At 33.5% G+C, this 19225-nt stretch overlaps 1 protein-coding gene across 3 annotated transcripts in view; it reads left to right on the top strand.

Moving 5' to 3' along the window:
• Positions 1-19225, top strand: part of LOC123688118 (serine proteinase stubble) — a 66486-nt gene that overhangs the window by 33584 nt on the left and 13677 nt on the right. Inside the window, exon 1 of one of the 3 annotated variants that reach the window (XM_045627089.1) lies at positions 11527-11694. The exons of the other annotated variants lie outside the window; for them this stretch is intronic. The gene's annotated coding sequence lies outside the window, so the exon portion shown is untranslated. Of the gene's footprint in view, positions 1-11526; positions 11695-19225 lie in introns of those variants that run through there. 3 annotated transcript variants of the gene reach the window in all.

Here is a 19225-nt window from a genome sequence, read left to right on the forward strand (position 1 = left end):
ATCACACAAACAGATTGGGACAAGTTAAGAACCGTATCTTCGTCAAGATCGTGAACAGAAGGCTCATTCTAACATCGTTCATTAAAAAGCACCACACTTAGTGGCTCATTTCTGAATTTTGTACTCGTGGAAGAATATCAATGCCTTCTGCATTTGTTCATAAAAATCAATTCATTATTCGCTTCTAGAATTGTGTAATGTTTTCCACACGTTTGGCCTTTAAATTTCAATACCATATTTTTCTTGTTGTGCGTCCTTTTCAGTTTCACCGATTATCCAAAAGCAAATTGGCTTCACTGCGTTACTTTGGGTGGTCCATCACACAAACAGATTGGGACAAGTGAAGAACCGTATCTTCGTCAAGATCGTGAACGTTTCTGGTTCAATTGAAATCAGTTCCAGAACAAGAGGGACAATATCGTTGCACGATATCGTGATTAGCGGGTTAATGTATGCAAATAACACGAACTGCTGATTGAACTTTCACAATATAATGTTATTACATCGATAAGCAATAGGAAGTTCGCACTTTATTACAGTTGTTACGGCGGCAAGTGGCAATTCTGTTGTATTAGAAGTTGTAACCGATTGACTTGCCACGTTCTCGATGGTGCTCGCGGTAGCTCATTTTAATATAGTCCAAGCTCCAGAACTGTCGGACGTTAGTCAATTTTCGTTTATCATTTTCCATTATTAGCCTTTGGAATCGTTCGCGAAAAACCAATTTCAACTGCCTCTAAAATTTATTCTTCATTTGAAGTGTTCAGGTTGGTAATGTCACTTTGTATTTCGAGTTTAAAATACCGTCTACTCTCTTTAACTCGATATCCTCTATAACTTGAATTATTCTCAATTCCCTTGTCTGAGTCGAAAAAATAACCATGCATAACTGAAAATTATTATTTCATGGTTATATTTTATCATTTCTATAAGTCGAAGTCACACAAAAATTACCTCTACAATTTAATAGTTAAGTAGTTAATTCGAAACCCCGCCTCAAAAGTCACAACGTGTCGGTGAATCGATTATATTTAATGGTGCAATAATGTATTGTTCAGTTTTAGCTGTAGGAAATACATGTTTTGTTTAATATTTTTTATCCCGACTCTCCTAGGACTCTGTAAAGTTTAGAAATGAAATGCTCAGTATAAAAAAATGTTGCCTGAAAATAAACAAACTATAACACTTTCAATGTTTTGGGGTCTAAATCAGACTCCTTCATCGGAATTTCTCAATTGACGTTCGTCAACACTCAAAAACGTTGTTTCACTTGGGGTTAGAACTATTTAGAGGGGCACTACAAAGATTTCGAAAACCGTTAGAGATACAGGGTGGCTTAGATTACAAAAAAATTGCGTTATTCAGGGATTAGTGTGTTGGTGTTAACAGATCCAAAATATCTCCGATGGTTCTCGAGATATCTCGAAAAAACGAAAATCGAGTTTTTCTTTTTTTCTGTATAACTCGTTTGTTTCTGGAGATAAATTCACTAAATTCGGTTTGTCATATTATTCCTGTATTCCATTGTTTCAGAGACGCGATAGTCAATTTTTTTTCTTATGGACGCCATATTGGTTTTTGTTATGAGGGAATAAGTATCTCTATATTCGATAATGGCTATTAACCAAATTTCCTGAAGTTATCGCCGAAATAAATGAGTTATTCAGAAAAAAAGAAAATCTTGATTTTCAGTTTTTTCGAGATATCTCGGGCACCAATGAAAATATTTTGGATGTGTTAACACCAACACGCTAATCCCTAAATAACTTTTTTGTGATTTAAGCCACCCTGTCTTTCTAACGGTTTTCCATATCCCTCGAAAAGTATAACCCTGTATATTGCACACATCGAAGAAATATGTCAGCAGAACATTTGAGTTTTTAAAGTATGTTTTACTTTGAATGGAATTCGATTATTTTGGTATTAGGGGAAAATTTTGTTGCTGCAGCTAGTTGTACGACGTAAAATACTTTCTATTCTTATCCATCTCAATAAAAATAAAGAGTTTTCTAATAATATATTTCAATTCAATTCAATTCAATTAAATTTATAATTTCATTTTCATAAATCACCTGAAAATCTACTTTGAATGACATTGTATGGTATATCGTTGAATTTGGCGTTAAAAGTTATTTCGAAAAATGTCATAAAATATGCAGGTCCGTATTGAAAAAAATGAGGTTGAGGGTGGCCCAGAGAGTACGAAACGTTGGATACGAAATCTGATTACGTCAAATATAATTTACTGTCGAATAAAAAATTCCTGTAACATTTTTTGATGATATTTGAAATGAAGTGGAAAAAAAAGAAAAATCAAAATGACATAATTCACTTTTCTTATGATATCTCAATAACCAGCCCTGATAATCTCGATTTGTTTGAACTGCTTGATAATGCTTCTATGCATGCAACTTTTTCTCCATTTGACCGACCTTCTAACTCTTATGGTTTAAAACTTACCAATACAATCCCATTAAAAAAGTGGCCACCCTGTATGTAATTTATCACGAGCTTGATTTTCATGCGAAGTAGTTGGTTAAAATACTCACTTACTCGACTTAAATCCCAAGTCCTAGCCCTTATAGATATAAAATTATAAAATTTAATTCAATTACACAACATTGAACTGCAAAACGATAATGCGTAAGTCAATATTACTCAGTGAGAAATATGATTTAATTGATTGAGTTCATAATTTGCATCGAAATAAACTACCAAAATTCAGACTTGGAACAATTCAATGGCTTACTATTGGAAACAACTCCCCAATTCTTTAAATATTGATTTTAAAGGTTCATCAATGAGAAGACATGATGAAATCACTGAATCATTTTCTCCATTGTACGATTGGCACTTAAATCGGATTTCAGTCCAATAGCGCGATTTCTTCAGCAAGTTTATTGTTCGAAACACTAGTTTTATCATTTTGACCAATATCACGCTCTGTAAAGTAAGCAATAGTAGGTAACTGCTAATTAGGTTGAATCTTTTTATGTGAGACCTATTATTATGCACGAAGTCGACAAGTGTGACTGATACATTCGCCTGTCTTACATACACACAATGAAAACATTTTAAGTAAATATCTGCTAATAACAATAGATGGAACTGCGATAGCGGAATGGGAAAATATCAAATTAGACTGGGGAACAGAGACTTAATAAGCTCTCTTTGTGGATTAAATTGAACCTGCTCTAGAATGAGGTGGAAATTTCTTGACCTAGCACAGATTGCTCTGAATTGTTTTCAAGGTTCCTTAGTACTGCCACAATGTAATCTCTGTAAGATCAATTTTTAACGGATTTCCGAGTTTGTATAGTCCCTATTTGAATGAATGTAAGCAATCAAATATAATAAGTAGGAGTGGAATGTCGAACTTTTCTTCAGAATTTGATAAAAACTGTTTATTTTATTCATCTCTATATTATTCTACTCACGAGGGAATAGCACCACGTGACTGCTTTTTTCACTTAATTTCTTTAAACAATAATCTACATTGTAGAATGACAATATTTTTAATTTGCGAACGAAAAACAGAAAAAAAATTATTATTTCTTCGTTTTCCACAAAATAATTGATGATATGTTTAATGAATCAGATTTCCCAAATTCGTTGTCTAATGAGGAGATCTCAGAATCTTTTTGGGCTAGAAAAACATTTTCGGAGAAGATTTTTGAGAGAATTAATTTGGTGAAAACCGCAATCTCATTAATTCAACTGTTTTCAAGCCATGAGAGAAAATTGGAAAATGGCGTGAAATGAATTTTATATATATATCTATGTATGTATATATACCCTATATTTTTTCATGCATTTCGATTCGTAATAACAACATTCTCAACAATAAAGCTCATTTGACTTTTTTTCGTAGAGGTGAAAATAAGAAAGTTGTATTAATAGGAAACATTTATAACAAACGGATTTGATAAAGCGCTATAAAATATCGTTGATATAGTTGATGTTCAAAAACACCGCTTTCTTGTTGAACACATATTTAGGCCCTTCAACCGGTGTTTGGACAATCATGAGGTTTTATTCGCCAAAACAAATAATTTTTTTTGTAGTAGTGAAAGAAATAAATATTTCCAAATAAGTCGCTCATTTTCCACTTTAGGAAGAAAGGCAGAAAGGTGATATGAGCTTTGTTGTTGAGATTGTTATTAAGAATCGAAATGCATGAAAAAATATAGGGTGTTCCATTGAAAAAATATCATTTTATGAAATATTATGAAAACGCGACTGTCAATTTTTTTTCATTTTCGGCATCGAGAAGACCACTAAAAATGCTATCAGTTTGCCAATTTAACCGACTTCGTAGGATCAATAATAACGGAGTTGTCAATGGTGCCGACTCAATTTGGAACACCCTGTATATATTTCTGCATGTCTAGCACCTGTGCAAGAAATAAAGATTAAATGTACCTACAAAATACCATCCATGATGAATATTCGTTTTACAAGGCAGGTCCAAGAATTTTGGATATACCTTTGTGTGTATATGTATCTTGAAATAATTCTAGAAAACTACATACTTTGTTTGAATTTGAATCTTGAGATGAAAGAGGTCTTCAATCAATGAAAGTGCATCAATCAGCCATACTAGTATTATCTGAAACAGAAATCAATGGAATGCCCAAATTTTTGAGTGTAACCCATATGCATGTGTAGTATATCATTATATTTTTCATATCTATGATAGTTTTGAAGGTTTATTGTTGCTACCACTGACGTTTCGATCGATTTTTGCATTATTTAATTGTTGTTTGCCATTTATTTGTTCAGTGGTACTGAACCAGCATCCGGTGTTATCTTGTTTACTTTCTTCATACAACATCGACACAAAATACTCATGAAAGGTTATGCTAAGATTTACTTAACCGTAACCTTATAAGCAGACGCCATGTGCGTTTTTATGCTAAATTCAATTAAGGTTGAAAACCTTATGTACATTAAAAATTTGAAATTATTGCTCAGATGAGTTTTCTTCAGGAAATAGTAGAGGTATTCCTATACTACAGTCAACAGCCAACACCAATCTTGATTTAAAATAATCTATCTCTCGAACTTGAATGTCATAAAATATACCTACTAGCTACAAGTAATTGATCTTAGTTATGTATTTTTTTAAAAGTTTTCGCAGTTAATTCATGCGAATTCGACTTTATTTTTCTCTATATTTTCTTCGGTTCTGTAAAATACATCTCATCTTTAACTTATGAACCCCACTAATAAATTGCTGTGTATCCAATGATAAAAACATAAATTCTCATTTCTACCATCAGTTCCATGTGATTTATGTATGACACAATAAAGAGAATAATCGACTAATGCATCTTCAAGAACACTTTCTACCTATACTATTATATTCATTGTCCTAGATTCTACTATGGTGTTCTTTATCGAACTGATAGTGAACGGAACTGTTGATGACAGAACAATAGTGTTCATCATATTTGTTTTTATTATGACATAATATTTCATTTTGTTCAAAATAAAAATTATGTTACACCTTAGTTATCAAGAACAATTGCAGATAAAAATAGTTCCTTGTTTGGGAATCATCTATTTCGTTATACATTCTGAATTTGTTTCCGGAAGTGGAAGATGAATTGCGTATTGTACGAAAATTAAATAAGATTAATTGAATGAAGATGAAGATGTCACTCAACTTATTATACCCTATAATTTTGTCATTTACGAAATATTACTTGAATTATTCTACGAATGGGTTTGTCTAGCTGGTTGAGAAGTTATATGGAAATCGAAACGGCCCTATTGAGCCAATTGAGCGCTTGTTCATTCATACACTAATTGCTCCCTTGGGCACCACAGAACTGTACAGAGATATACCCGAGAGCTCAGAAACTCCTTACTTCACGTCAGTGCTCTCTTCATTATTTTTGTGATATTCTGCTTGAATTTTGTATGTTTCTGATGACGCTATCTTAACGAAATTTTGTTTGATACTTGACATTGTTATTTTACAGGGTGATTCAATAATGCTTGATCGGTCGATAACTTTTGGAATTTTTAGGCTAGGAGAATGATTCAATGTTTGAAGGAATCGACAGTACTCAGCGCATAATCCTAAATTCCATACTCTATACTCACAGATTGGTCCAAAAGTGGTGCAGTACGATACCAACCTTTTTTTTAAAGAGAATGTCCAATTTGGATATAATAGGTACTCATAATCTCCATGAAATTCTGATTTCGAAATAACCACTTTTCATCATTTATCTGTGGTACTTTTTGACGTAGGCCAATTCAAGTCAAGCAATAAATATCTCAAATCAAGTCAAGTTAAGTTCCAGTATGTAATTTGTCACGAGCTTGATTTTCAAGTCAAGCAGTTGGTTGCAATATCAAGCTTCTTGGCTTGATGGATACCTACTTTAGAAGTGGTCCAAAAGACCAGACCCGACAGTTTTCGAATAACAAATCAGATTAGATTAAATGTCAAAAATATCGTTACTGAATTAAGTATAAAAGAAAAAAATCACCATAATTTGGTGTGATACGAAACGAAATCTTAATGAGATGTGTTCACGGTCTCAATAATTTTGGAGGTCTAAAATTGGACAATCAGTTTCTGAAGAGATGAAAATGGGAGTAATCAAAGGAACCCAAAATTATTATAAAGCTGAAAAATAAGAAAAACATCATAAAACCAACTTGGCCTTGTTCTCAAGGTATTATCATCATAAAGCTGAAATAGGATTTTGTATCGGTGAATATTATACCTACCTCTATCTGCATCCACAATCAGATCAAATTATATACAAATTCTACCTGAACCAGGCTGAAATTGACAATTTTTTCAACGGAAATTTTTATCAGTCTTTTTCTCATTTAAATAAAACTCTCGACATATTATTCTCTGAAATTATTAAAATATCACAACTTATACAAAGTAGGTATTGTTTCTTCAATGACATTTAATATATTCAGATTTATTCGAAATGCAAAATATTGAATAGGTAAGAAAAAGTACCATTTCCCACATGGAATCTCCATTGTTCCTGCATTGAAATGAAGTAAAAGTGAAGATTCTTTTATTGTAGAACAATAAGACGAATTTGTTCAAGTAGACAAACGAAAGTTAATGACTGCTTTCAAATATTACTTAGAATATTACGTGTTGCCATTGAAAAACATAATTCTGCTATTAGGAGATTTTGTCTCTTATATGATCTAAACAAATTACATAGGTATGAGGAGATACTCTACCATCGGAATCGCTTTCCGATTTGATCGAATTTTAATTTCTACTCGAATGAATTGTAGCAGTTATCGCTTAGAATCTTTTAAATTGATATAATCTGAAGAAAAATTTTTCTTTGATAAATATTTTTTTAAATAAATGAAGCGATTTCTAAATTGAAATTAATTTATTTGACAGAACAGTATATCCGGAATTTCAATCGTGACAAAAAGGTAGAAATATTTGGCAGGTTAAAGTCTATACGGAAATTTTGAATGGAGGAAACATAACTTTAACTAGTGTATATGAACTAATTTACGAACCAGTTGACTTATATTCCAATATTTCTACAAGAGCCCGGGTAGCTCAGTCGGTAGAGCATTGGACTTTTAATCCAAGGGTCCAGGGTTCAAGTCCCTGCTCGGGCGAAATTTTTTATGCATTCAGCTTTCAATATCTGTTTATTTGGAAAATAGGCTTTCAACTTTATTGTTTCCATAGTAGAAATAGTAGTAGCTTTGTAGTAGTACATTCAATTAAAAATAGTGGTACCAGTTAATAATATGGATATTAGTACTTTTTGGTGAAGCAGGTAGCACATTTTGTGAGAAAGTAGTGTTTGATAAAAATTTTTGATTGAATTGAGAATTCTCTGAAAGTATTTTGTTTAGTATATTGATGTGAGAATTTTGTTTACTAATTATTGAGAATAATGAATCAAATCACTGTAAATCTTTTATTATTTCTAGATAAATGACATAATACCACAACTGTCGCAAACCCGAAATATTCGAAGATAGATATTTGATAAGAAAATTATTCAAACATTTCAAATTTCATCATTGTATGTCATTATTTCCTAAAAAAACTTTGTCAATTGATATCAATGTCTCTTTCAGAAATTTAACTCAGCAACTATAACTTATGTTCTTCAAAACTTTGGCAAAGAATTTGTATACTTTCTAAACCCTTTTTTGTCTTAATACCCTATTACACCTACGCCGAACACTTTCCAAGTGTGGTTCCAAGGACCAAGGACCTTACGTGTTCAGCCTCAGAGCGGTCGGCTCACCAAGGGTTTGGTACTCCAGGGGGGAATGCCTGTCTTTGTGGGACGCTGCCCTGCACTAAGGAATTTGGGATAGAGCAGAAGCAATTCGTTTCTGGTGGTAAAGCCATCCAGTAGATGGCCTAAAAAGCGTGAGGCAACTATCCACATATGAGCTCCCTCGTTCTGTGGTTTTCCTCATAGCTCTGATTACGGAACTTAATCTGCAGGTCTACTCCCTTCGAACTCAATCTTCCACAAGGAGACGCTTCTTTACTCTGGTCGACCCAAGGGTCTTATGACCTTTGCGAACAACACGACTAACGCAAATCCTCTTGCTTCCTTCTCGGCCTCTTGTGTCTTCTTCTTCTAGACCTGTCAATAGTTTCCACCTACCTTTGGGCCTTTGTCTGGTTGGTTCTGCACCTCTTCCTTCTCCTTGGTGTACGTAACCGGCCGGCTGCTCTGCTTCTCTCCTCGTGTTGCTCGTTCTGCTAGAATCTGTCGCTTGGAATGGTAGAGATTTGAAGATGTTTTTAGGAGAGGTTGAGTTATTGTCAAGAATGTGGTGTTGTGGGGATTGCTAAGGTATGAGGAATGTAGCAGGCTGTGATAAGCCATGCCACATTTTCTACTCAGTCTTAGTTTCACTGTCTACTTTACAGCAGACAGTTATTACAAGCCCTTCTACCAAGGCAAGGTGCTGACCTCGGGAGAGTACCTAACCTTACCTAATAAACACAATTTTCTTCTAAAAATTAATTTACCGGCTCAGTGGATCCACTAATTATACGTAGATATTCCAGCTAAGTGGCCTCTATAGCTTTATTATCAAGAAATGCTAATTAAAAAATGTTATCATTATACCTATTTGAAAACATCAAATTTATATGCTTATTTAGCAAACTGAAAGTGGTCTTTTTCCGTACAATCGCACATACAATTTTATGGTACGCTAGTGACATTAGGTGTACAGTGATACAGTGATTTTTCACGTTTATTTTCAGAGAAAAGGAAATCCATGAAAGCTTCAACTTTCTGGAGTCAATTTTCAATGTTGAAAAGTAGTCTGGCCTATCTCGCAATGAAAAAAAATGTAAATGATTATAACAAATCAAAAATTCTCGAATTTCTCCAATGAGAAAGTGTTTGTTACACACCAAAAAAGTATTAATTAAAATTAAATTCATATTTGAAGCATCAGACGGTCAGTCTGATCAAGATATTAAGAGAAGTAATTTAAGTATTTGGCATATTCGGTGCCTGTCGAAGAGATGACTTGATTCATCTAATTCTGGAAGACGTAGAAGATAACGACCGTTTTTTGAGAGTATTTTTTCGAGATGGCAAATATCATAAATCAAGAAGTTTCAAAATTAGAAAGGATGGATGTTAATTTGATCCATGAATTTTTTATCGTAAATATATTAATCTAAGACCTACACAACTGAATATGAGTAGAAAGAGTTTATTTATTACATATCGTAATGGTAATTTTTGCTCAACATGAAGGGTCATACAAGGAGTGTTACAGTTGAGCAGATTGTTCAATATCTTGAAAATCCAGAAAATAATTCTGGATACGGCCTGAGATGATCTTCAGCATCTATTACGTCGAGGGCAGAAGAGATTTGCTTACTTTAAAAAGGCATGGAGGTTGGCGTTAGCTGAAGGCTCCAAATGAAGTATTGGTAAACAGAAATATTGGCATTTCTCGTGAATTGCTATTCAAGAACAGTAAAACGTCAACATCAGAATATCAATGCAGTGAGGTGAAAAAAAAAACTGAATACTTCTACTACTATAGTAGCACCATCGACTTCATGTACTACTTTTATCGAAAATGATGCAGCTGCTGTAGTATTATCTAACAGGTGTTTTTTTTCGAGGTATATAACTTTAAGTTGACATTACTGTTCAAGATGGCCACCGATTTAACAGCTGTCAAGTGATTTATTCTCAGTTTGGTTTGGCAATTCATCTTGAATAGACACACGCCTGAACAACGCTTGCAAATAGTGAAATTTTATTTCGAAAATAATGGTTCTGTGCGGAATACGTATCGCGCACTACGTCCATTTATTTTGTTTAGCGATGAAGCACAATTCTGGTTGAATGGCTACGTCAACAAACAGAACTGCCGCATTTGGATTGAAGCTAATCCTCAAGTGTATGTCGAAACACCGTTACATCCAGAAAAACTGACTGTTTGGTGCGCTTTATGGACTGGTGGAATCATTGGTCCGTACTTCTTCAAAAACGATGATGGCCAGAACGTTACAGTAAATGGTGATCGGTATAGAGCCATGATTACTAACTTTTTCATTCCTGAATTGAACAACCATGATGTCCAGGATCTGTGGTTCCAACAAGACGGCGCAACATGTCACACAGCTGGTGCCACAATAGATTTATTGAAAGACACGTTTGGTGACCGCCTAATTTCACGTTTTGGACCTGTGAATTGGCCTCCAAGATCTTGTGATTTAACACCGCTAGACTACTTTCTGTGATGCTATGTAAAGCCATTGGTCTATGCGGATAAGCTACAAACCCTTGAACATTTGGAAGACAACATTCCCTGTATTATTGCCGATATACGGCCACAAATGTTGGAAAAAGTCATCGAGAATTGAACGTCCAGATTGGACTACATCCGAGCCAGCCGTGGCAGTCATATGCCAGAAATCATATTTAAAATGTCATGCTACAAGATTATCTTGCGGATAAATAAAATTCATGTCAATCGAATAATCCATCGTTGTATTATTGCAATTTAAAGCTCTATAGCTCTAAAAAAAATACCCTTTATTTACAATGCCAATTATACCATTGATATTTCAATTGACAAAAATTAAAAATATGTCTTTGAAAATGAATGATTCTTTATAATTTGTGGTTTTCAGGAAGATATAATGAAAAATATTGTTGATTACACGTCCATAAATGCTTTTTCCTGAATTGCATGACTTGTCCCGCACTAACGGAAAAAACCTATTTTCTAGACTCCTCTTGTTGGAGAGCCAAAATAGTTGACAAATAGTTATCCAATCAAGGTTACGAAAAAACAGCAAACAATTCTTAAAGAGGAGAAGAAACCGGAGAAATTTCGTCAGAATCCTGAAAGGAATTGCACCAACAAAGCGCGGGTACCGCAGTCGAAAGAGATAATCTTCTGTGCACCTGTTAATTTCAATGAAAAAATATCGAGTTCCGGTTCTGGACGTAAGAACCGTGGACCGTTCTTCGCATTTCATGCAGTCCTCTTCATTTCGATCGTCACAACTCAATTCGCCGTGGTACTTGCTGGAACTGCCGGGAGTCAGTAAAGTTGTGTTTGAAAAATAATCGATCATGGGTCGGTTAACTGCTCGTGTATAGTTACCGTAAAACCTGTCATTGGTCCTTCAGTGTGCGAACTTAAGGTACTCGTTATTATGTGGTATGTATTTTCGTTGGTTATCAAATTTCTTATTAAGCGTCCTTGTTTCGGTTCATTCCAATACTAAGACTTTAGGATCGCTCGAGATTACATTTTTTTCAACCCTTTTGATATTGTGTGCAATCCAAAACTCGAATTGTCTACTGAAATAGTGCATTTATTCTCTTGGGTCGAATATATGACCCACAATTTCAAAGGCTTCAAATCACAAATAAAATTCTCTGAAAATTGACGACATGAACAAATAATTCAAGTGTTAAAGAATTTAATTTAATTTAACGCCAACGTTCTAACTCCAATAGTTTCGGAGTTTTCGAAAAGACTATCCTTATTTTGAAGCAAATAACTCCGGTTTCAAATCGTTCATTATAAGATTTTTTCTATATTCATGCAAAAAGCAAAACTTTATTGAACTATATTTAGTGGAAAAAGAAGTTCTTTATTGCACTAGTGCAATAAAGTTTTTATTGCACTCATCTGTCATTCTACTTCAACGTGCTGTCATCATGACAAACAAATATTTCAGCCTGAAGGAAATAACGTTGTACAGTTTACAAGTACTAGTACGTTTACAGCAATAACAAATCAAGAAGTGGATTTAAAAAGTACTTCACGACGAAATATTCATATTGAAAATTGCACCAATTGTTCATTCACTTTCAACATTGAGGGTAAAAATAAAGTTTGAGTTAAATTGTTCGTAACGTATTAGTTCCTGTTTCAATGCAAATCGATATTAATAATAAAGTATTCAAGTTGCGCTTTTCATTTTCCTACACCTAGTGCCGCACCTCAATAAATCATTTTTTGCTTTTTGCATGAACGAAGAAAAAATGTTGTATGCAACTCGTGCAAAAAAACATTCACTTCTTGCACTTGTTGCATAAATAACAATTTTAACCCTTTTGATATTGTGTGGCATCCAAAAATCGAATTGTCTACTGAAATAGTGCATTTATTCTCTTAGATCGAAAATATGATCAACAATTTTAAAAATAAAATTCATTCGTATCGGTTCATTCTAATACTAAGACTTTAGGATCGCTCAAGATGAAATCTTTTTTAACCCTTTTGATATTGTGTGGAATCCAGAACTTGAATTGTCTACTAAAATAGTGTATTTATTCTCTTAGATCGAAGATACGATCCACATTTTCAAAGGCTTCAAATCAAAAATGAAATTCTTTGAAATTGACGACATTATAGTTATTTATAATACAAGTGCAGAAGGCATTGATATTCTTCCACGAGTTCAAAATTCAAAAACGAGCCACGAAGTGGCGAGTTTTGGAATGAACGAGTGGTAGAATGAGCCTTCTGTACGAGTATTATACATTATTTTTTCTAATTCATTGCATTTTCATTGAAATTAATGAAATATTTCCATAAATATAATTTAGTGATTTTTGCATTGAAAAATGTTGGTTGGCAGAACTGATTTCTTCAAGGCAATTTGATGAATTGACAGATAAAGCCGTAGCGGAAAGTTCGGAGTGCCAACATAGAATAATAAAATATAACCATGAAAACTGTGCGTTTCTGATATATTCTCGCACGATTTTGTTCTACAAGATGTGGAAGAGTGAACGGAATAACCACAGAATTAGAGAAACAAATAATTCAAACTATTCCTTACTTCAGTGTAACCGAATTTAATTTAATTTCACTACAACATTCTAGATCTAATAGTTTTGGAGTGTTCGAAAACATTATCCTAATTTTGAAGCAAGTAACTCGTTTTAAATCGCTATAGGTACTAGTGTTCATGAAAAGATATTTATATTGTCAATCATTTGAGATATACAGGGTATTAGTGAAGAAGTGCGACAAACTTCAGGGATTGATTCTGCATAAAAACATAATGACAATATGCTATATGATTTCTGTTCGCATATTATCTCGTATTTCAAGATACAGGGTGCATGTTAAAGTCTTAGAACTGACTATTTTTATTACTCTGAAACCGGTCGAGATATTCGGATGAAATTTGGTGTATTTCAAGAGGTAGTTATTGCGCTTTTATTGACATACTTACAATAATTAAGAATTTTATGTTCATCATTTGCGATCTTTTTTTTTGGAAGGAAAAATGGTACGCCACTGAGATATTTCAAGCTTAGAATTATTTTTGAATTTCCGTTCTATTTGTGACAAAAAATTTCTCATGTCTTTTTTCGTATGGGACGCCATTTTTGCAATATTCGTTACAATAATTTCCGAAATTTGTACCGTATGGTCTCAAATGAAAAAGGTCCACTTACTGATGACGAATTCGAGGTCAAATTCAAGTATATCCGTTCTTCCGACCGTCCGGTCTTTAAAAATATCCCTCTAGTACAAAAAGGCCATAGGAATTTGAAATTTTCAGGTTAGGGACGGATCTCAGGTGTCAAGTTTGATTTCTTTGATGAACATAAGAATATCTAAAAATAATCATCAAATATTTTCGTGACCATTAAACAATCTGGGTTGACATTTTGAGTGTGGATATAAAATAATATTTTGAAGTTTCGTGCGAAATTCTAAGATCAACATCCATCAGAATTAGCTATAGAAAATACAAGAAGGAATGCCAAAAAATGTTCAATATTACCGTGATAATAGATTCGATTGGGTTGGGATTTTGAGTGTATACCATAAAGATTAACCATTTCGAAGAGAGATTCACGGCTTGACTTGATATTCAAGCTACTTGACTTGAGCTTGATTTGAAATCAACTCAAGTTCAAATCAATAAATATCAAGACAGGCGGAATCCTTAATTTCAAGATCCCTGCAAGTTTTCCGGTTGATAGCGTCACCACAACTATCGAGAATTTAATAGAATTTGGAGCAAAACTACTATCTCACTGACAACAGAACCAAAGTACTTAAAATTTTCGTTTAAATAAAAATGGCGAGCTTACTGCTTGGAATTCACAGCTTGACTTGATGTTCAAGCTACTCGGCCAAAGATCAAGCTCAAATAGCTTGAGCTCGACTTGAAATCAACTCAAGTTCAAGTCAATGAGTAGTTTTTCGATGTTAAATCAAGTACTTAATAAATACTTCACTTGACATTGAAATACTACTACTTGACTTGAACTTGAGTTGCTTTCAAGTCAAGCTCAAAGCTAATTGAGCTTGAGCTTAAGCCAACTAGTTCGAATATCAAGCCAAGCCGTGAATCCCTACTTACTGCACAATTTTGTATTAATAGAATCATCAGAACCATAGAAAAATCGAGCAGAATATCGAAAAAATATAAAGAGCACTGACGAGAAGAATGTATACGCCAATTGAACCCTTGGAGACCACATTTACCTGTATACAGTTTTCTGGCACAATCAGCGTATGAATGAACGATTGCTCAAAATTTCCCGATTTCAGGTACGTGCGTTTTTTTTTTTAGATATATTTGATAGATGTATGCAAAAAGTGTGAGAGATTTGATCGAAAGAATGATTTTTATGGTATTATACCTAAGCATTAACTGTGGCAGAAAGAGAAAGGGCTTAGTGTTGAAAGAATTTATTACTCAATTCGTCAAGTTTTCTCTTTGCAGGAATCATTCTCCTATAAACAAAGTTTATATGCTTTGTCGAATCTTCATCTTCAATATGATGAGATCACGAGAAAAACGAACTTGAACTGATTTTCGCCTCTTCGTCTCTAAATTATTTGAATTTTTATCGGTGGATTACTGTGTCAGTCTAGTATAAATTTCTAGAATTTTTTCATAGGATTTCAAGATTCGACGTATTCCAGATGGTGTTGATTCCTTTCAAATTACACAAACTGAAGTTCTGCATAGTTTTTTAATATCATCTTCGGTTTCATATTTTTCAATTTTTAATGTACAACAATTATTGTTATAACTGTTATAACAGATTTCCTATCTACAATAACAATTTCGGGTTTAACAGATGCAATAAGATCAATAATTCTTTCCAATTGCCTTTGAACATATTTGCTTTCAATAAAGTAATAAACGATGTTGAAACAGATGAAACCAATTTATATATTGACCACTGATGATTATCCCAATTTTCACGAAAGTAGGTATGACAAGAGGAAAGAGAAACTATTCAACGTGTGAGAAAATAGCGAATTAAATCAATTACTAGAATCAGAGAAACCGGAATGATACATATATATGGTTGTGTTCAGAATTTATATATAGAAATTTGCAGCAATATGTCAAAGAATTCCAACATTTGTATACTGTAGAAATTTCCTACTGTTATGAGGAAGAATGTTGACAGGATTGAAATTATGCGAATAACTATTCAGCTATGGTTCCATTTCATAGTGATTAATAGTTCGATAAGCACATGGTATTTGTAGCATGAAAACACTCTTTATTGATCCCACTTTCAGAACTTGAAACAACAAGAATGAAGTCAATTTTTAGTAAACTACTTCACTAATGTTTCACTTTATCAATATTTAAACATAGCTGTGATTCAATTATGTTGTACTAATATATTCTTTTGTCACTTGCTCTGCTATGATGAAAAAACAATATTCAAAAAAAGTTAACGAATATATGATCCGGAGATCAATTATATATTCTCATATAGATATAGCCCTTCCGCTAAGAATCCAGGTATGTAGGTATACAAAATCACAGCCTAAACGGGACCATAATAATAATAATAATAATAAATAAAAAAAGAGAAGATACATTATCTGCAGAAATTATAAAAATAAAACCGCGTAAGTATAAACTTGTCTGCGGTAATCTGGAGCAAAAATGACAATAATAAGACCCCCCTCGAAATCGTCTCGAAGCTCCAGAAAACTTCCAAACCTTCGATTTTCCTCGCGGTTTTCGAATATACGGGGTATTGCGGATTATTTTGACATTCAAGTCTCATTCCTCTGTGGGCAATTTGAAAGTACCACGACGAAAAATCTACTGTGGGTCACAATCTCATATTTGATTAGTTATTATCTCTATACTTGAGATTTGATGTTTTCTTCAATGATAGAAATTTTGATACTCTTCCTTTCAACCATTTTTGTCATAATGAAAAGTTATTTGCATCAAATATTTTCATGTGGGCACGGGCGGCCAAATGGTAGGTCCTAGGAAAAAAGTCAGATGGAGTAACCCTCCTAGAATCAAACGAGTATACCTAGAAATTTTTTTTTCTTGACGGATACCCAGTGAGGGATCTACCGACATAGTAACGGGGTCCAAGGGGCGGAACTCCTTCGTCGAGTTCTCTGTAATATATTTGATTATCTGAGCTCCAATATATTTTGGTACTTCCTTATTATGTCCCTTCTTTTTATTCTACGTCAGAACAGATCATCTATTATTTTACTGATGTGCATTCCATCCAAATCAATTAGCATATAAACCTGATGACCCTATAGTGTCTATAGTAGTGAAACAGAATTCCTCCACCTCAAAGATAACAAAAATAAAATACTCTAATTGATTACAAATGTTTTAAATTATATGTATTATCTTCTGCAGTAGAATATAAGCTTCAAAAGTGCATAATATCTATTTCTAGCAAATATCTGCGGATTACATACAAAGTACTGCTAGAGTCATGCAATAACAATTAATTAATCACTAATTTATTCATTCATCCAACATTTTCTTGAATGTATGCAGATGGAAAGCCACTTAGAGCTTCAACGATTGGTTTATTTGTTTTTGGACGATTTGTTCTGACAGAAGAACTTGTGTACTTGTGATGATTATCATAAACAGTTACAACATTCATCCAGCAGATTTGCATAATGATATTTCATCCATTTCAAGGAATTATTATTGAACCTTTACGTATATTCATTTCATCACTAAAAGAAAGAAGGGTCTATTTTCATCCGACTGAAATTATTTCTTCTGGAGAGCAGATACAATTATTTTTCACATCAAGTTTTAGGCGTAGTACCAAGAAATCCATTATTCTCCTAATAGATAACTTTAGTTATATGTATCTCAGATTATATTTTATTGTTTTAAGAAATATGAGATATTGTACTACAAAAACTTTTCTGACAGTTTTGTGATTGGTAGACTCATTTTATTCGAATTTCCATCTGCTAATCGCTTCTGTTTAGCAACAAGATTGACTTATTCTTGAAGCAGTTGGTGACTGGTGATGAAAAGTGTATCATTTACGACAACGACAATCGAAAATGGTCGTGGTCCAGGCGGTGAGGAGGTGGAAACGGTGGCAAAGCTTGGATTGATTGCCAGAAAGATTTTACTATGTGTTTGGTGGGATCTACTATGAGCTGCTCTCCTACGGCATAACTGTTTATTCGGAACTATACTGTCAAAAATTGGAACGTCTGAACGCCAGGCCACACATCCATATTGGGTCATGAGAAAATCTAGGAGCTTGATGGTTGGGAGAAACTTATGCATCCTCGTTATGGTCCGGACCTGCCACCAAGTGATTACCATCTGCTCATGTCCATGGCGAACAATTATGCTGGTGAAAAATTCACTTCATCAGAGGATTGTGAAAATCGACTGTCGCAATTTATTGCCAATAGGGACAAGGGCATATGAAACAGGCATAATGATATTACCTTCAAAATGGCAAAAAGTTTCATGCAATGATAATGGATTTATTTTTACTTTATATTATATTTTCAATGAACTCTGTCAATACAGATTGCATCGACACATTCAAAGACGATGATTTGGATCAAATCAAGGCGCAAAAAATATTTATGGCAACGATTAATGGGAAATGAAATAAAATTAACAAATCGAAATTATGCAAAAAATCAATATACGGCCTGAAGGACTTATGTTACGTCCGATAGTTCAGTAAAATTATAGAGAAAAGAAGACTGTATTTGGGTGCGTATGAAGATGTTGCAAAAGCGAAATATTCGATAATAATTTAAAATAATGCAAATTGCGGTCAACACTGATGGCTTACCAAATGGGGCATCAGGTTGAAGAACAAAGCGTATCTGGTACAAATCTCAACTCTTTACAGGACTCTTGGTGCTGGATATCTATTCTAACTTTCTAGTTTCAAAAGCGATGTAGAAATAACACTAATAAAATGCGTAAGCCAAAATACAAGAGCAATGAATATACTACAGATGTTTTATTAGCGTAAAAATCAAAAAAATAATGCGAAAAGTCAATACAAACTTTAAGAAAAGTCAAGCACAATTTCAGCGAAGTGAGACTCAATTATCAATAATGAATGAATTCTTATGTATCTTCGCGTTATGGTGAAACCATCAATGTTGAATGTTTACGAAAATGATCCTCAGAACAAAGTTGAGTATTCCGTGAAAAAATATATTAATACAAATCTGAAAAAGGGAGAAAAACCTTCTGGACTTCAATTGAGTGCTTCTTTCATTTAGCCTACAAATTATTAATGTTTAATTTTTTTATATTTAATTGTGTCCGATTATTCCTCACATCACATCAGTTGCAACTATACCTACAACCGAATTCGTTTTATGTTTCAATCGAATAAAATGAAAAATATATCTCTTTTCAATCGTTCAATCGATTGGTGCCATTCATAATTTCAATGAATCCAATGTTCAA

This window comes from Harmonia axyridis, chromosome 1, assembly GCF_914767665.1.
Source record: "Harmonia axyridis chromosome 1, icHarAxyr1.1, whole genome shotgun sequence".
NCBI lineage: Eukaryota > Metazoa > Arthropoda > Insecta > Coleoptera > Coccinellidae > Harmonia > Harmonia axyridis.